We start from the raw sequence: 14,809 nt of genomic DNA, 5'->3' as shown, positions 1-14,809 counted from the left end.
GTATATGTAATATGTGAGGAGTACATCAGGATATATGTAATATGTGAGGAGTACATCAGGGTATATGTAATCTGTGAGGAGTACATCAGGGTATATGTAATATGTGAGGAGTACATCAGGGTATATGTAATATGTGAGGAGTACATAAGGTTATATGTAATATGTGAGGAGTACATCAGGGTATATGTAGTCTGTGAGGAGTACATCAGGGTATATGTAATCTGTGAGGAGTACATCAGGGTATATGTAATCTGTGAGGAGTACATCAGGGTATATGTAATCTGTGAGGAGTACATCAGGGTATATGTAATATGTGAGGAGTACATCAGGATATATGTAATATGTGAGGAGTACATCAGGATATATGTAATATGTGAGGAGTACATCAGGTTATATGTAATCTGTGAGGAGTACATCAGGATATATGTAATATGTGAGGAGTACATCAGGGTATATGTAATATGTGAGGAGTACATCAGGGTATATGTAATATGTGAGGAGTACATCAGGGTATATGTAATCTGTGAGGAGTACATCAGGATATATGTAATCTGTGTGGAGTACATCAGGGTATATGTAATATGTGAGGAGTACATCAGGATATATGTAATATGTGAGGAGTACATCAGGGTATATGTAATCTGTGCGGAGAACATCAGGGTATATGTAATCTGTGAGGAGTACATCAGGGTATATGTAAGATGTGAGGAGTACATCAGGGTATATGTAATCTGTGAGGAGTACATCAGGGTATATGTAATATGTGAGGAGTACATCAGGATATATGTAATCTGTGAGGAGTACATCAGGGTATATGTAATATGTGAGGAGTACATCAGGGTATATGTAATCTGTGAGGAGTACATCAGGGTATATGTAATCTGTGAGGAGTACATCAGGGTATATGTAATCTGTGCGGCGTACATCAGGGTAAATGTAATATGTGAGGAGTACATCAGGGTATATGTAATATGTGAGGAGTACATCAGGGTATATGTAAGCTGTGAGGAGTACATCAGGGTATATGTAATCTGTGCGGCGTACATCAGGGTAAATGTAATATGTGCGGAGAACATCAGGGTATATGTAATCTGTGAGGAGTACATCAGGGTATATGTAATATGTGCGGAGTACATCAGGGTATATGTAATATGTGAGGAGTACATCAGGGTATATGTAAGATGTGAGGAGTACATCAGGGTATATGTAATATGTGAGGAGTACATCAGGGTATATGTAAGATGTGAGGAGTACATCAGGGTATATGTAATCTGTGAGGAGTACATCAGGGTATATGTAATATGTAAGGAGTACATCAGGGTATATGTAATCTGTGAGGAGTACATCAGGGTATATGTAATCTGTGAGGAGTACATCAGGGTATATGTAATCTGTGCGGCGTACATCAGGGTAAATGTAATATGTGAGGAGTACATCAGGGTATATGTAATCTGTGAGGAGTACATCAGGGTATATGTAATATGTGAGGAGTACATCAGGGTATATGTAATCTGTGAGGAGTACATCAGGGTATATGTAATCTGTGAGGAGTACATCAGGGTATATGTAATCTGTGAGGAGTACATCAGGGTATATGTAAGATGTGAGGAGTACATTAGGGTATATGTAATCTGTGAGGAGTACATCAGGGTATATGTAAGTTGGGCGGAGTACATCAGGGTATATGTAATCTGTGAGGAGTACATCAGGGTATATGTAATATGTGAGGAGTACATCAGGTTATATGTAATCTGTGAGGAGTACATCAGGGTATATGTAATATGTGAGGAGTACATCAGGGTATATGTAATCTGTGCGGGGTACATCAGGGTATATGTAATATGTGAGGAGTACATCAGGGTATATGTAATATGTGAGGAGTACATCAGGGTATATGTAATATGTGAGGAGTACATCAGGGTATATGTAATATGTGAGGAGTACATCAGGGTATATGCAAGCTGTGAGGAGTACATCAGGGTATATGTAATATGTGAGGAGTACATCAGGGTATATGTAATCTGTAAGGAGTACATCAGGGTATATGTAATATGTGAGGAGTACATCAGGATATATGTAATATGTGAGGAGTACATCAGGGTATATGTAATCTGTGAGGCGTACATCAGGGTATATGTAATCTGTGAGGAGTACATCAGGGTATATGTAATCTGTGAGGAGTACATCAGGGTATATGTAAGATGTGAGGAGTACATCAGGGTATATGTAATATGTGAGGAGTACATCAGGATATATGTAATATGTGAGGAGTACATCAGGGTATATGTAATCTGTGCGGAGAACATCAGGGTATATGTAATCTGTGAGGAGTACATCAGGGTATATGTAAAATGTGAGGAGTACATTAGGGTATATGTAATCTGTGAGGAGTACATCAGGGTATATGTAAGTTGGGCGGAGTACATCAGGGTATATGTAATCTGTGAGGAGTACATCAGGGTATATGTAATATGTGAGGAGTACATCAGGTTATATGTAATCTGTGAGGAGTACATCAGGGTATATGTAATATGTGAGGAGTACATCAGGGTATATGTAATCTGTGAGGAGTACATCAGGTTATATGTAATCTGTGAGGAGTACATCAGGGTATATGTAATATGTGAGGAGTACATCAGGGTATATGTAATCTGTGCGGGGTACATCAGGGTATATGTAATATGTGAGGAGTACATCAGGGTATATGTAATCTGTGAGGAGTACATCAGGGTATATGTAATATGTGAGGAGTACATCAGGATATATGTAATATGTGAGGAGTACATCAGGGTATATGTAATCTGTGAGGAGTACATCAGGGTATATGTAATATGTGAGGAGTACATCAGGGTATATGTAATATGTGAGGAGTACATAAGGTTATATGTAATATGTGAGGAGTACATCAGGGTATATGTAGTCTGTGAGGAGTACATCAGGGTATATGTAATCTGTGAGGAGTACATCAGGGTATATGTAATCTGTGAGGAGTACATCAGGGTATATGTAATCTGTGAGGAGTACATCAGGGTATATGTAATATGTGAAGAGTACATCAGGATATATGTAATATGTGAGGAGTACATCAGGATATATGTAATATGTGAGGAGTACATCAGGTTATATGTAATCTGTGAGGAGTACATCAGGATATATGTAATATGTGAGGAGTACATCAGGGTATATGTAATATGTGAGGAGTACATCAGGGTATATGTAATATGTGAGGAGTACATCAGGGTATATGTAATCTGTGAGGAGTACATCAGGGTATATGTAATCTGTGTGGAGTACATCAGGGTATATGTAATATGTGAGGAGTACATCAGGATATATGTAATATGTGAGGAGTACATCAGGGTATATGTAATCTGTGCGGAGAACATCAGGGTATATGTAATCTGTGAGGAGTACATCAGGGTATATGTAAGCTGTGAGGAGTACATCAGGATATATGTAATATGTGAGGAGTACATCAGGGTATATGTAATCTGTGAGGAGTACATCAGGGTATATGTAATATGTGAGGAGTACATCAGGATATATGTAATCTGTGAGGAGTACATCAGGGTATATGTAATATGTGAGGAGTACATCAGGGTATATGTAATCTGTGAGGAGTACATCAGGGTATATGTAATCTGTGAGGAGTACATCAGGGTATATGTAATCTGTGCGGCGTACATCAGGGTAAATGTAATATGTGAGGAGTACATCAGGGTATATGTAATATGTGAGGAGTACATCAGGGTATATGTAAGCTGTGAGGAGTACATCAGGGTATATGTAATCTGTGCGGCGTACATCAGGGTAAATGTAATATGTGAGGAGTACATCAGGGTATATGTAATATGTGAGGAGTACATCAGGGTATATGTAATCTGTGAGGAGTACATCAGGATATATGTACATCAGTGATATATTCTGCAGATTATTACACCACTGACCTCTCTACAGATCTGCAGAACATTGCTCTGTCCTCTCCACCTCCTGACAGATACAGAGTGATATATTCTGCAGATTATTACACCACTGACCTCTCTACAGATCTGCAGAACATTGCTCTGTCCTCTACACCTCCTGAGAGATACATAGTGATATATTCTGCAGATTATTACACCACTGACCTGTCTACAGATCTGCAGAACATTGCTCTGTCCTCTACTGACAGATACATAGTGATATATTCTGCAGATTATTACAACACTGTCCTCTCTACAGATCTGCAGAACATTGCTCTGTCCTCTACTGACAGATACATAGTGATATATTCTGCAGATTATTACACTACTGACCTCTCTACAGATCTGCAGAACATTGCTCTGTCCTCTACTGACAGATACAGAGTGATATATTCTGCAGATTATTACACCACTGACCTCTCTACAGATCTGCAGAACATTGCTCTGTCCTCTACTGACAGATACATAGTGATATATTCTGCAGATTATTACACCACTGACCTCTCTACAGATCTGCAGAACATTGCTCTGTCCTCTCCACCTCCTGACAGATACATAGTGATATATTCTGCAGATTATTACACCACTGACCTGTCTAGAGATCTGCAGAACATTGCTCTGTCCTCTACTGACAGATACAGAGTGATATATTCTGCAGATTATTACCACTGACCTCTCTACAGATCTGCAGAACATTGCTCTGTCCTCTCCACCTCCTGACAGATACAGATTGATATATTCTGCAGATTATTACACCACTGACCTCTCTACAGATCTGCAGAACATTGCTGTCCTCTACTGACAGATACAGAGTGATATATTCTGCAGATTATTACACCACTGACCTGTCTACAGATCTGCAGAACATTGCTCTGTCCTCTACTGACAGATACAGAGTGATATATTCTGCAGATTATTACACCACTGACCTCTCTACAGATCTGCAGAACATTGCTCTGTCCTCTACTGACAGATACATAGTGATATATTCTGCAGATTATTACACCACTGACCTCTCTAGATATCTGCAGAACATTGCTCTGTCCTCTACTGACAGATACATAGTGATATATTCTGCAGATTATTACACCACTGACCTCCCTAGAGATCTGCAGAACATTGCTCTGTCCTCTACTGACAGATACATAGTGATATATTCTGCAGATTATTACACCACTGACCTGTCTACAGATCTGCAGAACATTGCTCTGTCCTCTCCACCTCCTGACAGATATATAGTGATATATTCTGCAGAGTATTACACCACTGACCTCTCTACAGATCTGCAGAACATTGCTCTGACCTCTACTGACAGATACAGAGTGATATATTCTGCAGATTATTACACCACTGACCTCTCTACAGATCTGCAGAACATTGCTCTGTCCTCTCCACCTCCTGACAGATACAGAGTGATATATTCTGCAGATTATTACACCACTGACCTCTCTAGATATCTGCAGAACATTGCTCTGTCCTCTACTGACAGATACAGAGTGATATATTCTGCAGATTATTACACCACTGACCTCTCTAGAGATCTGCAGAACATTGCTCTGTCCTCTACTGACAGATACATAGTGATATATTCTGCAGATTATTACACCACTGACCTCTCTACAGATCTGCAGAACATTGCTCCTGTATCACATGACAGATATATGGTGATATATTCTGCAGATTATTACACCACTGACCTCTCTACAGATCTGCAGAACATCGCTCCTCTACCTCCTGACAGATACAGAGTGATATATCCTGCAGATTATTACACCACTGACCTCTCTAGATATCTGCAGAACATTGCTCTGTCCTCTACTGACAGATACAGAGTGATATATTCTGCAGATTATTACACCACTGACCTCTCTAGAGATCTGCAGAACATTGCTCTGTCCTCTACTGACAGATACATAGTGATATATTCTGCAGATTATTACACCACTGACCTCTCTACAGATCTGCAGAACATTGCTCCTGTATCACATGACAGATATATGGTGATATATTCTGCAGATTATTACACCACTGACCTCTCTAGATATCTGCAGAACATTGCTCTGTCCTCTACTGACAGATACAGAGTGATATATTCTGCAGATTATTACACCACTACCCTCTCTACAGAGCTGCAGAACATTGCTCTGTCCTCTCCACCTCCTGACAGATACAGAGTGATATATTCTGCAGATTATTACACCACTGACCTCTCTACAGATCTGCAGAACATTGCTCTGTCCTCTACTGACAGATACATAGTGATATATTCTGCAGATTATTACACCACTGACCTCTCTACAGATCTGCAGAACATTGCTCTGTCCTCTCCACCTCCTGACAGATACATAGTGATGTATTCTGCAGATTATTACACCACTGACCTCTATACAGATCTGCAGAACATTGCTCTGTCCTCTTCACCTCCTGACAGATACAGAGTGATATATTCTGCAGATTATTACACCACTGACCTCTCTACAGATCTGCAGAACATTGCTCTGTCCTCTACTGACAGATACAGAGTGATATATTCTGCAGATTATTACACCACTGACCTCTCTACAGATCTGCAGAACATTGCTCTGTCCTCTACTGACAGATACATAGTGATATATTCTGCAGATTATTACAATACTGTCCTCTCTACAGATCTGCAGAACATTGCTCTGTCCTCTACTGACAGATACATAGTGATATATTCTGCAGATTATTACACCACTGACCTCTCTACAGATCTGCAGAACATTGCTCTGTCCTCTACTGACAGATACAGAGTGATATATTCTGCAGATTATTACACCACTGACCTCTCTACAGATCTGCAGAACATTGCTCTGTCCTCTCCACCTCCTGACAGATACATAGTGATATATTCTGCAGATTATTACACCACTGACCTCTCTAGAGATCTGCAGAACATTGCTCTGTCCTCTACTGACAGATACATAGTGATATATTCTGCAGATTATTACACCACTGACCTCTCTACAGATCTGCAGAACATTGCTCTGTCCTCTACTGACAGATACATAGTGATATATTCTGCAGATTATTACAACACTGTCCTCTCTACAGATCTGCAGAACATTGCTCTGTCCTCTACTGACAGATACATAGTGATATATTCTGCAGATTATTACACCACTGACCTCTCTACAGATCTGCAGAACATTGCTCTGTCCTCTACTGACAGATACAGAGTGATATATTCTGAAGATTATTACACCACTGACCTCTCTACAGATCTGCAGAACATTGCTCTGTCCTCTCCACCTCCTGACAGATACATAGTGATATATTCTGCAGATTATTACACCACTGACCTCTCTAGAGATCTGCAGAACATTGCTCTGTCCTCTACTGACAGATACATAGTGATATATTCTGCAGATTATTACACCACTGACCTCTCTACAGATCTGCAGAACATTGCTCTGTCCTCTACTGACAGATACATAGTGATATATTCTGCAGATTATTACACCACTGACCTGTCTACAGATCTGCAGAACATTGCTCCTGTATCACATGACAGATACAGAGTGATATATTCTGCAGATTATTACACCACTGACCTCTCTACAGATCTGCAGAACATTGCTCTGTCCTCTCCACCTCCTGACAGATACATAGTGATATATTCTGCAGATTATTACACCACTGACCTGTCTAGAGATCTGCACAACATTGCTCTGTCCTCTACTGACAGATACAGAGTGATATATTCTGCAGATTATTACACCACTGACCTCTCTACAGATCTGCAGAACATTGCTCTGTCCTCTACTGACAGATACATAGTGATATATTCTGCAGATTATTACACCACTGACCTCTCTACAGATCTGCAGAACATTGCTCCTCTACCTCCTGATAGATACAGAGTGATATATTCTGCAGATTATTACACCACTGACCTCTCTACAGATCTGCAGAACATTGCTCTGTCCTCTCCACCTCCTGACAGATACATAGTGATATATTCTGCAGATTATTACACCACTGACCTCTCTACAGATCTGCAGAACATTGCTCTGTCCTCTACTGACAGATACAGAGTGATATATTCTGCAGATTATTACACCACTGACCTCTCTACAGATCTGCAGAACATTGCTCTGTCCTCTCCACCTCCTGACAGATACATAGTGATATATTCTGCAGATTATTACCACTGACCTCTCTACAGATCTGCAGAACATTGCTCTGTCCTCTCCACCTCCTGACAGATACAGAGTGATATATTCTTCAGATTATTACACCACTGACCTCTCTACAGATCTGCAGAACATTGCTCTGTCCTCTACTGACAGATACAGAGTGATATATTCTGCAGATTATTACACCACTGACCTCTCTAGATATCTGCAGAACATTGCTCTGTCCTCTACTGACAGATACAGAGTGATATATTCTGCAGATTATTACACCACTGACCTCTCTACAGATCTGCAGAACATTGCTCTGTCCTCTACTGACAGATACATAGTGATATATTCTGCAGATTATTACACCACTGACCTGTCTACAGATCTGCAGAACATTGCTCTGTCCTCTCCACCTCCTGACAGATACAGAGTGATATATTCTGCAGATTATTACACCACTGACCTCTCTAGAGATCTGCAGAACATTGCTCTGTCCTCTACTGACAGATACATAGTGATATATTCTGCAGATTATTACACCACTGACCTGTCTACAGATCTGCAGAACATTGCTCTGTCCTCTCCACCTCCTGACAGATATATAGTGATATATTCTGCAGAGTATTACACCACTGACCTCTCTACAGATCTGCAGAACATTGCTCTGTCCTCTACTGACAGATACAGAGTGATATATTCTGCAGATTATTACACCACTGACCTCTCTACAGATCTGCAGAACATTGCTCTGTCCTCTCCACCTCCTGACAGATACAGAGTGATATATTCTGCAGATTATTACACCACTGACCTCTCTAGATATCTGCAGAACATTGCTCTGTCCTCTACTGACAGATACAGAGTGATATATTCTGCAGATTATTACACCACTGACCTCTCTACAGATCTGCAGAACATTGCTCTGTCCTCTACTGACAGATACAGAGTGATATATTCTGCAGAGTATTACACCACTGACCTCTCTACAGAACTGCAGAACATTGCTCCTGTATCACATGACAGATATATGGTGATATATTCTGCAGATTATTACACCACTGACCTCTCTAGATATCTGCAGAACATTGCTCTGTCCTCTACTGACAGATACAGAGTGATATATTCTGCAGATTATTACACCACTGACCTCTCTACAGATCTGCAGAACATTGCTCTGTCCTCTACTGACAGATACATAGTGATATATTCTGCAGATTATTACACCACTGACCTCTACAGATCTGCAGAACATTGCTCTGTCCTCTACTGACAGATACATAGTGATATATTCTGCAGATTATTACACCACTGTCCTCTCTAGATATCTGCAGAACATTGCTCTGTCCTCTCCACCTCCTGACAGATACAGAGTGATATATTCTGCAGATTATTACACCACTGACTTCTCTACAGATCTGCAGAACATTGCTCTGTCCTCTACTGACAGATACATAGTGATATATTCTGCAGATTATTACACCACTGACCTGTCTACAGATCTGCAGAACATTGCTCTGTCCTCTCCACCTCCTGACAGATATATAGTGATATATTCTGCAGAGTATTACACCACTGACCTCTCTAGAGATCTGCAGAACATTGCTCTGTCCTCTACTGACAGATACAGAGTGATATATTCTGCAGATTATTACACCACTGACCTCTCTACAGATCTGCAGAACATTGCTCTGTCCTCTCCACCTCCTGACAGATACAGAGTGATATATTCTGCAGATTATTACACCACTGACCTCTCTACAGATCTGCAGAACATTGCTCTGTCCTCTACTGACAGATACAGAGTGATATATTCTGCAGATTATTACACCACTGACCTCTCTACAGATCTGCAGAACATTGCTCTGTCCTCTACTGACATACATAGTGATATATTCTGCAGATTATTACACCACTGACCTCTCTAGATATCTGCAGAACATTGCTCTGTCCTCTACTGACAGATACAGAGTGATATATTCTGCAGATTATTACACCACTGACCTCTCTAGAGATCTGCAGAACATTGCTCTGTCCTCTACTGACAGATACATAGTGATATATTCTGCAGATTATTACACCACTGACCTCTCTACAGATCTGCAGAACATCGCTCCTCTACCTCCTGACAGATACAGAGTGATATATTCTGCAGATTATTACACCACTGACCTCTCTAGATATCTGCAGAACATTGCTCTGTCCTCTACTAACAGATACAGAGTGATATATTCTGCAGATTATTACACCACTGACCTCTCTACAGATCTGCAGAACATTGCTCTGTCCTCTACTGACAGATACATAGTGATATATTCTGCAGATTATTACACCACTGACCTCTCTACAGATCTGCAGAACATTGCTCCTGTATCACATGACAGATATATGGTGATATATTCTGCAGATTATTACACCACTGACCTCTCTAGATATCTGCAGAACATTGCTCTGTCCTCTACTGACAGATACAGAGTGATATATTCTGCAGATTATTACACCACTACCCTCTCTACAGATCTGCAGAACATTGCTCTGTCCTCTCCACCTCCTGACAGATATATAGTGATATAATCTGCAGAGTATTACACCACTGACCTCTCTACAGATCTGCAGAACATTGCTCCTGTATCACATGACAGATATATGGTGATATATTCTGCAGATTATTACACCACTGACCTCTCTAGATATCTGCAGAACATTGCTCTGTCCTCTACTGACAGATACATAGTGATATATTCTGCAGATTATTACACCACTGACCTCTCTACAGATCTGCAAAACATTGCTCTGTCCTCTACTGACAGATACAGAGTGATATATTCTGCAGATTATTACACCACTGACCTCTCTAGAGATCTGCAGAACATTGCTCTGTCCTCTCCACCTCCTGACAGATACATAGTGATATATTCTGCAGATTATTACACCACTGACCTCTCTACAGATCTGCAGAACATTGCTCTGTCCTCTACTGACAGATACATAGTGATATATTCTGCAGATTATTACAACACTGTCCTCTCTACAGATCTGCAGAACATTGCTCTGTCCTCTACTGACAGATACAGAGTGATATATTCTGCAGATTATTACACCACTGACCTCTCTACAGATCTGCAGAACATTGCTCTGTCCTCTACTGACAGATACATAGTGATATATTCTGCAGATTATTACACCACTGACCTCTCTACAGATCTGCAGACCATTGCTCTGTCCTCTACTGACAGATACAGAGTGATATATTCTGCAGATTATTACACCACTGACCTCTCTACAGATCTGCAGAACATTGCTCTGTCCTCTACTGACAGATACATAGTGATATATTCTGCAGATTATTACACCACTGACCTGTCTACAGATCTGCAGAACATTGCTCCTGTATCACATGACAGATACAGAGTGATATATTCTGCAGATTATTACACCACTGACCTCTCTACAGATCTGCAGAACATTGCTCTGTCCTCTCCACCTCCTGACAGATACATAGTGATATATTCTGCAGATTATTACACCACTGACCTGTCTAGAGATCTGCAGAACATTGCTCTGTCCTCTACTGACAGATACAGAGTGATATATTCTGCAGATTATTACCACTGACCTCTCTACAGATCTGCAGAACATTGCTCTGTCCTCTACTGACAGATACAGAGTGATATATTCTGCAGATTATTACACCACTGACCTCTCTACAGACCTGCAGAACATTGCTCTGTCCTCTCCACCTCCTGACAGATACAGAGTGATATATTCTGCAGATTATTACACCACTGACCTGTCTAGAGATCTGCAGAACATTGCTCTGTCCTCTACTGACAGATACAGAGTGATATATTCTGCAGATTATTACCACTGACCTCTCTACAGATCTGCAGAACATTGCTCTGTCCTCTACTGACAGATACAGAGTGATATATTCTGCAGATTATTACCACTGACCTCTCTACAGATCTGCAGAACATTGCTCTGTCCTCTACTGACAGATACAGAGTGATATATTCTGCAGATTATTACACCACTGACCTCTCTACAGATCTGCAGAACATTGCTCTGTCCTCTACTGACAGATACAGAGTGATATATTCTGCAGATTATTACACCACTGACCTCTCTAGAGATCTGCAGAACATTGCTCTGTCCTCTACTGACAGATACAGAGTGATATATTCTGCAGATTATTACACCACTGACCTCTACAGATCTGCAGAACATTGCTCTGTCCTCTCCACCTCCTGACAGATACAGAGTGATATATTCTGCAGATTATTACACCACTGACCTGTCTAGAGATCTGCAGAACATTGCTCTGTCCTCTACTGACAGATACAGAGTGATATATTCTGCAGATTATTACACCACTGTCCTCTCTACAGATCTGCAGAACATTGCTCCTGTATCACATGACAGATATATGGTGATATATTCTGCAGATTATTACACCACTGACCTCTCTAGAGATCTGCAGAACATTGCTCTGTCCTCTACTGACAGATACATAGTGATATATTCTGCAGATTATTACACCACTGACCTCTCTACAGATCTGCAGAACATTGCTCTGTCCTCTACTGACAGATACAGAGTGATATATTCTGCAGAGTATTACACCACTGACCTCTCTACAGATCTGCAGAACATTGCTCCTGTATCACATGACAGATATATGGTGATATATTCTGCAGATTATTACACCACTGACCTCTCTAGATATCTGCAGAACATTGCTCTGTCCTCTACTGACAGATACAGAGTGATATATTCTGCAGATTATTACACCACTGACCTCTCTACAGATCTGCAGAACATTGCTCTGTCCTCTACTGACAGATACATAGTGATATATTCTGCAGATTATTACACCACTGACCTCTACAGATCTGCAGAACATTGCTCTGTCCTCTACTGACAGATACATAGTGATATATTCTGCAGAGTATTACACCACTGACCTCTCTAGATATCTGCAGAACATTGCTCTGTCCTCTACTGACAGATACAGAGTGATATATTCTGCAGAGTATTACACCACTGTCCTCTCTAGATATCTGCAGAACATTGCTCTGTCCTCTACTGACAGATACAGAGTGATATATTCTGCAGATTATTACACCACTGACCTCTCTAGATATCTGCAGAACATTGCTCTGTCCTCTCCACCTCCTGACAGATACAGAGTGATATATTCTGCAGATTATTACACCACTGACCTCTCTAGATATCTGCAGAACATTGCTCTGTCCTCTCCACCTCCTGACAGATACATAGTGATATATTCTGCAGAGTATTACACCTATAACCTTCGGACCCCCATAGAACACAGGTTCCCTGGATAAATTCCCCAATCTAGAAATGAAAACACTAAAAATGGTAAAAATAAATCTGTTTATTATAGAATCTGGTAGAATTTCTGTGCGGTTTTCTGTGTCTCCGGCCCTTTAACATGCGATGATCGGTGAGATGAAGAGGGGGAGGGTCCTTCTTCACCCGTGGATATGGCCGCCAGTCCACCCTTACACAGCTCGATCCTGGATCAGAAGAAACCGGAAACGTTTTTCATATTTTTCAAAGTCGGATCCTAGAAAAGGAAAAAATACAAATAAGCAAAAAAATTCACAAAACCTTCACCACAAGGAGAAGATGAAGACGAGCGGAAGACGTCAGACTTACCGGATCTCGCGTCTGCTCATCACTGGAGGAGTCTTGATGGGAATTTCAGATGGTTTAGGTGGTAAAGGCCACGATGTTGGGGTGACAACTGCAAAACAAACCAGAAATTCAGTGTCCAGGCGGCTGTAGAAGAGTCGTGAGGTGAGAAGATCATCAGTGGACGGCACTTACCTCACCTAAAGATGGTAAATGGGCCCCGAGCGGCAGATGGAAATAAGATGGCCGCTATCTCTCCCGGGGGTTGGGGGCCCTGATGGTAAATGGGCCCCAAGTGGCAGATGTTACTAAAATGGCCACTTTCTCTTTCGGGGGTTGGAGGCCCTGATGTTAACCGTAGCCCCCGAAAGGTCGTCCATCTCCACATCAGGAGCTGGAAATTGGCGTCCGCCAACCTCCATCTTCCCATCCTCCATCTCCACGTCCTCTGGAAACTGGCGTCCGCCAACCTCCATCTTCCTGTCCTCCTCCTCCATCTCCACGTCCTCTGGAAACTGGCGTCCGCCAGCCTCCATCTTCTCATCCTCCTCCTCCATCTCCACGTCCTCCGGAAATTGGCGTCCGCCAACCTCCATCTTCTCTACAACACTCATCATTGGAAACATCACCATCCTCCTCCTCTTCATATGAGACACGTCCATGACGAGAGCCAGCAAGAGAAACTGACACCGCGGTCAATGTGTGACCCCAATTTATAAACTTGATGATGTCACAACCTGAGGGCCATTATGTGCAAACGGAACACATGCAGATCACAGGCCCCGCCCTTCACATGACATCACGCTCAGATTCTCTAGAGGACGTCACGCTCAGAGAAATAGAATCTGCCCACATTCTAGATGACATCACAACAAGCGTATCCCAGTGAACCGTTACAACAGAGCGGCCATTTATAACGTAATATGGTAGAAGAATACAGACAGTCGGGGGTTTTAAATAAAACATTTTTACACCGTTCACTGTGTGAGTCAAATAATGCTATATTGTAATAGTTCCGGACTTTTACCGATGCAGCGATACCAA

General features: G+C 41.3%; 1 long non-coding RNA gene across 1 annotated transcript in view; it reads right to left on the bottom strand.

Moving 5' to 3' along the window:
- Nucleotides 1-13,487: 13,487 nt before the first annotated feature.
- The window catches only part of LOC142704329 (uncharacterized), a 1,332-nt gene continuing 10 nt past the window's right edge, over nt 13,488-14,809 (bottom strand). Inside the window, exons 1-3 of the long non-coding RNA XR_012867824.1 lie at nt 13,961-14,809; nt 13,790-13,877; nt 13,488-13,697 (exon numbers count right to left, since the gene is read on the bottom strand). The exon at nt 13,961-14,809 is cut by the window's right edge and continues 10 nt beyond it. This is a non-coding gene — a long non-coding RNA (uncharacterized LOC142704329). The remainder of the gene's footprint in view (nt 13,698-13,789; nt 13,878-13,960) is intronic.

This window comes from Rhinoderma darwinii, unplaced genomic scaffold, assembly GCF_050947455.1.
Source record: "Rhinoderma darwinii isolate aRhiDar2 unplaced genomic scaffold, aRhiDar2.hap1 Scaffold_3074, whole genome shotgun sequence".
Classification (NCBI taxonomy): domain Eukaryota; kingdom Metazoa; phylum Chordata; class Amphibia; order Anura; family Rhinodermatidae; genus Rhinoderma; species Rhinoderma darwinii.
The sequence above is the reverse complement of the archived record's forward strand: the minus strand, read 5'-3'. Positions and strand labels throughout refer to the sequence as shown.